The sequence below is a fragment of the Mus caroli genome, unplaced genomic scaffold, assembly GCF_900094665.2.
Source record: "Mus caroli unplaced genomic scaffold, CAROLI_EIJ_v1.1 scaffold_14040_1, whole genome shotgun sequence".
Classification (NCBI taxonomy): Eukaryota; Metazoa; Chordata; class Mammalia; order Rodentia; family Muridae; genus Mus; species Mus caroli.
In genome coordinates this window covers 22,504-28,406 of record NW_018388551.1, presented here as the reverse complement: position 1 = coordinate 28,406, position 5,903 = coordinate 22,504, and the positions used below count along the sequence as shown (strand labels likewise).

At 35.1% G+C, this 5,903-nt stretch overlaps 1 pseudogene; it reads right to left on the bottom strand.

Moving 5' to 3' along the window:
- Positions 1–5,045: 5,045 nt before the first annotated feature.
- On the bottom strand, positions 5,046–5,898 carry LOC110287675 (annotated as a pseudogene).
- Positions 5,899–5,903: the final 5 nt, after the last annotated feature.

Sequence of the window (5,903 nt, the reverse complement as noted above, 5' to 3'; positions counted from 1 at the left end):
GAGAATCTTTAAAAATATTTCACTTAAAAGAAGTATATGGTTATAAATACTGGGAAATAAATCTAGGAACACACAGTCAGGATTTATCCTCATTTTTGTGCCATGGTCTAATAATCCAACTACATAGCATCAAAAAATCTAATTATATTTCTCCTAAGTTCNTCTTTTANGGTAACTTAAAGTNTNTAGTACTGCCAGGACTACAATGGNGAAAAGAGTAGCTCAAATCCTACAGTTCAGAATATTTGTACAAGTCATGTTTTTTATAATTGATTGATTGATAGATTTATTAATGTTTATTCATATAAATGGTTAGGCTCATAGATGTACATGGAAAACAGGTATTCCTGATGCGATTGATGAGGGTGTCAGATAGCATAGAAGAGTGAATCTCCATCTCTCAGCATCATGTGAATGTTTGTAGTTCTTCACTTAGCTGTGTGAATATGTGAAAATGTCCCCTTCCCTAATGGCATGCCAACTGATAATGTCATTTTGTAGATCTTACTTAGGTGACCCACCTATTAAGTTATCACAGGTGCAGCTCCACTATTACATAGAAGGCATTTTCTCTCAGCAGGCAGCTTAGCCCTCCAGATTTCACCATCTTCTAGTCCCTTTACATGTTCCCTGAGCTGTGGGTGTAGGGGTCATGTTGTGTATATATCACATGGGCTTGGACACCCTCAGTTAGTTGTCCTTACATGTTAACAAGTTGAGATTGTCTGCAATGCTACAAGTCTATTACACATAATCCATATTGTGAGTAAACAGGACTATGCTTATTTATGGATATAAGGATAGGCATTGAGATTAGAAAAAAGGAAGAAAATGCCTTACAGCTGAACATTATGCAAATATTTTCACAATTAAATTCTTTCAGGTAACTCTATCAAATTTTGGAATGAAACAAGCAAACAAATCTAGTAAGCACACATGATTGAATTTAAAAAAATGGGGAATTGTCTTTCATTTTCTTGGTAGTAGTGTTAATTCTACTTTGAAGATCTGCTAGAACTCTATGCTGAGAAGTTCTGGCTCAGTGCTTTTATGTTTGATTATTTATTTGTTTTGGTTTTTGTTTTGTTTTAGAGTGGGATTTTAAAATAATTTCCATGTCATTCTCTGTTACATGGCTATGTAAATTATTTTCTTAGTGTTAATATGAGTTAAGATACACACACCAAACACACACACACACACACACACACACACCTTCTTATTTCTTATACATTTCCAATTTAGTGTACTTCAGATTATTAAAATTATAAACCATAAGACTTTCAATCTCTTGTGTCTATTTTAATGTTGTTCTTTGCAAGTATAATTTTACTGAATTGGATCTACTCTGTTTGGGAGGAGACGCTTTAAACTTATTGATCATTTCAAAGGAATAATTATTTGTTTTATTTCCAGTTCATTAATTCATACCTGAATTTGCTTAAATATTTCTATCTAATTTTATTTGTTGTTGTATATTCTTTTTTCTTTGTTTTTCTTTTCCAAGAACTCAAAGGGAACCATAAATCATTCTCATAATCTCTCTCTCGCTCTCTCTCTCTGTTTCTCTTGAAAACATTTCTCACTTAACCGTGTTCATTGTGTCCCATACATTTTGTTATGTTGTTTTGACTTTTCATTATATTTTAAGTTTTCTTCTTGTTTGCATCTTTCAGGTGATTATTATGCTGTAGTATGTTGTCTAGCTTCCATGAACTTGTACACTTTATTTTCCATGTCAAGTTTATTAATTCTTTGAATATTTTGCATAGTGTATTTGAAATCATATTCACTCTCTTTCCTGAATAGTTTCTGGATCCACTCCAACTGCACAACAGTGAGTTTCAAGTTATTTTTTTAATCAATCAGTCTAACAGTTTTTACCCATGAACTAAATTAAATGTGCCTATGAATATGACTAAGATATTGATAGTCAGGCAGGGATTTAGTACCTTTGGTGAGAACATACTTTCAATTGGAAGAGGAGAAAGGAAACCCGTGGAGTTCATTCCACAGAAACACACATATAAAAATGGTCTAGATTTAGATGATCAACACTGCAGGGAGGTTAACATCCATCACTTGAAGGCAACAATCACATTATTGATATGAAAATCATTTATGAAACACAGCTTCCTGTAATTTTCTCCAGCATCTCTCATGATGTTTGTAGGAAGGTTATAATACTAACCACATGAAACAAATATTCTAGACAGCCAGCGCTAAATATTTTGAACACCACTGATATAGTAAATCAGCTGTAGATTCATGATTGATTTTCAGGGACCTAAATATGACTGATTTCAGGGACTGAAATCTAATTCCCAAACCACTACCATTAACTCTTGCCCTAAGAATTTATTAACAATTGTTCTCTCCTTAAATCTATAATAATTTTATGACAGATCACATTAAATCTTGACATTTAATCTTCTAAATTTTCCAAATCATTCCCACCTCTCTAGTCACCCAGCTTTATGCTCTCTGAAAGAAGCAAACATGAATCAAAAAACAAACAACAGCTAACTGAACAGAAAAATGGGAGTCAAGATAAACAAATGAAAACCAATAATACAGAAGGAACATTGCCAAATTCATTCCATGAGGACACAGTCACCCTGATAAGAAAAAGAATTTCAGATCAAATTTCTCTTGTGAACATTGATGCAAAAATATTAAAAAAAAAATTTACAAACTGAACCCAAGTACACATCTAAACCATTATCCACCATGATCAAGAGGACAACAGATAGTTCAATCTACTCATTAATCATGTGCTGAACAATTCTAATGTGTTTGAAAATATAAAAAAAATATTTGTTTTTGACATAGATCAATGAGGTTTGTATAGTATAAGCACATATAGGATTAAGCTTGGGAAATACTGTTAGTATCTTTGTCAGTGCAAAGACATTTATGCAATGGTCAAAAGACAGTCTCCAGTGTCATTCTTACACTTTACCATATTTTAGCCATCATGATGGATTGTTCTCATTGCATGTGACATGCTAGTTGGCCACAAGATACTAGCTATTGGCCTGATTCCTCACAAATCCCCTAGACACATGTGATCATAGATGTACACGCAGCATTCATGTTTCTGAGGTCCTTAGGAAATAGCTGACTTTAATGTCCCTAAACATACATATTTCTTTGGAAATAATTTAGATGATAATTCTTATCATCTGAACGCTTTAAGGATCAAGTTTCACTCTAGGAAGATATAGAATATTCATGTTTTCAGTGGGACTTGTATTTAGGATCACAGAAGAGCATGCTTACACATATGCTTAAGTAATAGGACATGGAAAAATATCTAAGAGAGAAAGCAGTTTTGACTCTGATTCTTTTACCCAAAATTTTTCTGTAAAATGCATTCTTTGCAGGCATTGTAAAGTTATCTATATATGCAGTTTAAGTAAAAAATCTGTTATTTTGGAGAAAAATTACTCATTAAACAGTTTAAATTCATTAAATTAAAAACTAAGTGTGTTTACATCATCACTTGCTTTGAATGGCCCTACAGTGTTTTAGTGAACAAAGAGGGAGAAGATGATCAATCTTAAGAATTTCTCCCCAAGAGAGCATTCACCTTGTCATTTGAAATCTCATTCTCACTGCAAGGGGAACAGTCAAAACAGCAAGCTCTTACTTTCTCCAGATGTAATATTTTGGTATCCAAGAGTGCAAGTGACTATTCATGTAGGGATCTGTAGATAATGAAGTCAGTGTTGGTAACTAATAGAGAATTCGCTATTTTCATTTATCTTTAATAGTTATAGCTCTTATCCTGTTCAGGGACTTAAGCATTTCTATAGACCTACAATAAGAATCAGGTCACAATTCTTTTTTTTAATTTATTTTTTTTTTCAAATTTTTTATTAGATATTTTCTTCATTTACATTTCAAATGCTATCCGGAAAGTCCCCTATACCCTCCCCTGAGCCTGCTCCCCTACCCACCCACTCCCACTTCTTGGCCCTGGCATTCCCCTGTACTGGGGCATATAAAGTTTGCAAGACCAAGGGACCTGCCTCTGTTCCCAATGATGGCTGACTAGGCCATCTTCTGCTATATATGCAGCTAGAGGCACGAACTCTGGGGGTACTGTTTAGTTCATATTGTTGTTCCACCTATACGGTTGCAGACCCCTTCAGCTCCTTGGGTACCTTCTCTAGCTCCTCCAATGAGGGCCCTGTATTCCATCTTATAGATGACTATGAGCATCCACTTCTTTATTTGCCAGGCACTGGCATAGTCTCACAAGAGACAGTTATATCAGGGTCCTTTCAGCAAAATCTTGCTGGCTTATGCAATAATAATAGTGTCTGGGTTTAGTGGCTGATTATGGGATGGATCCCGGGTGGGGCAGTCTCTGGATGGTCAATCTTTTTGTCTCAGCTCCAAACTTTGTCTCTGTAACTCCTTACATGGGTATTTTGTTCCCCATTCTTGGAGAGATGAAGTATCCACACTTTGGTCTTCCTTCTTGAATTACATGTGTTTTGCAAATTGTATCTTGTATCTTGGGTATTCTAAGTTTCTGGGCTAATATCCACTTATCAGTGAGTGCATATCATGTGAGTTCTTTTGTGATTGGGTTACTTCACTCAGGATGATGCCATCCATTTGCCTAAGAATCTCATAAATTCATTGTTTTTAATAGCTGAGTGGTACTCCATTGTGTAAATGTACCACATTTTCTGTATCCATTACTCTGTTGAGGGACATCTGGGTTCTTCCTGGCTTCTATTATAAAAAAAGGCTGCTATGAACCTAGTGGAGCATGTGTCCTTATTACCAGTTGGAACATCTTCTGGGTATATGCCCAAGAGTGGTATTGCTGGATCTTCCAGTAGTACTATGTCCAATTTTCTAAGGAACCCCCAAACTGATTTCCAGAGTGGTTGTACAAGCTTGCAATCCCACCAGCAATGGAGGAGTGTTCCTCTTTCTCCACATCCTCACCAGCATAAACCCCTAACCCTAACTCTAACCCTGAAATGTAAATAAAGAAAATATCTTTTTAAAAAAGAACTCAAAGATTAAGAGGGTATGCATTGATTGCATTCATAACGTTTCACTCTAGTATGTATTCTTTCATGTCTTCGAAGAGCATCATGACGTACAAAGGCTTTACCACACTGATTACATTTGTAAGGTTTCTCTCCAGTATGAATTCTTTGATGTATTAAGAGGACACTGTTCTGAGCAAAGGCTTTACCACATTGATTACATTTGTAAGGTTTCTCTCCAGTATGCATTCTTTCATGTGTTCGAAGAGCATCATGACGTACAAAGGCTTTACCACATTGATTTGTAAGATTTCTCTCCAGTATGAATTCTTTGATGTATTAAGAGGTCACTGTTCTGAGCAAAGGCTTTACCACATTGATTACATTTGTAAGGTTTCTCTCCAGTATGTATTCTTTTATGTACCCGGAAAGAATTTTGATCTGCAAAGGCTTTACCACATTGATTACATTCATAGGGCTTCTCTCCAGTATGAATTCTTTTATGTACTTTAAAATACCTTTGATCTGCAAAGGCTTTACCACATTGATCACATTTGTAAGCTTTCTCTCCAGTATGTATTGTTTTATGTACTTGCAGAGTACGAATATCTCCAAAGGCTTTACCACATAGATCACATTTGTAAGGTTTCTCTCCAGTATGTGTTATGAAATGCCTTTTGAGATTACATTCTTGAGCAAAGGCTTTACCACATTGATTACATTTATAGGGCTTCTCTCCAGTATGAATTCTTTTATGTACTTTAAGATAACTTTGATCTGCAAAGGCTTTGCCACATTGATCACATTCATGGAGTTTCTCTCCAGTATGTATTCTTTTATGTACTTGTAGAGTACTATGATATGCAAAGACTTTACCACATTGATCAC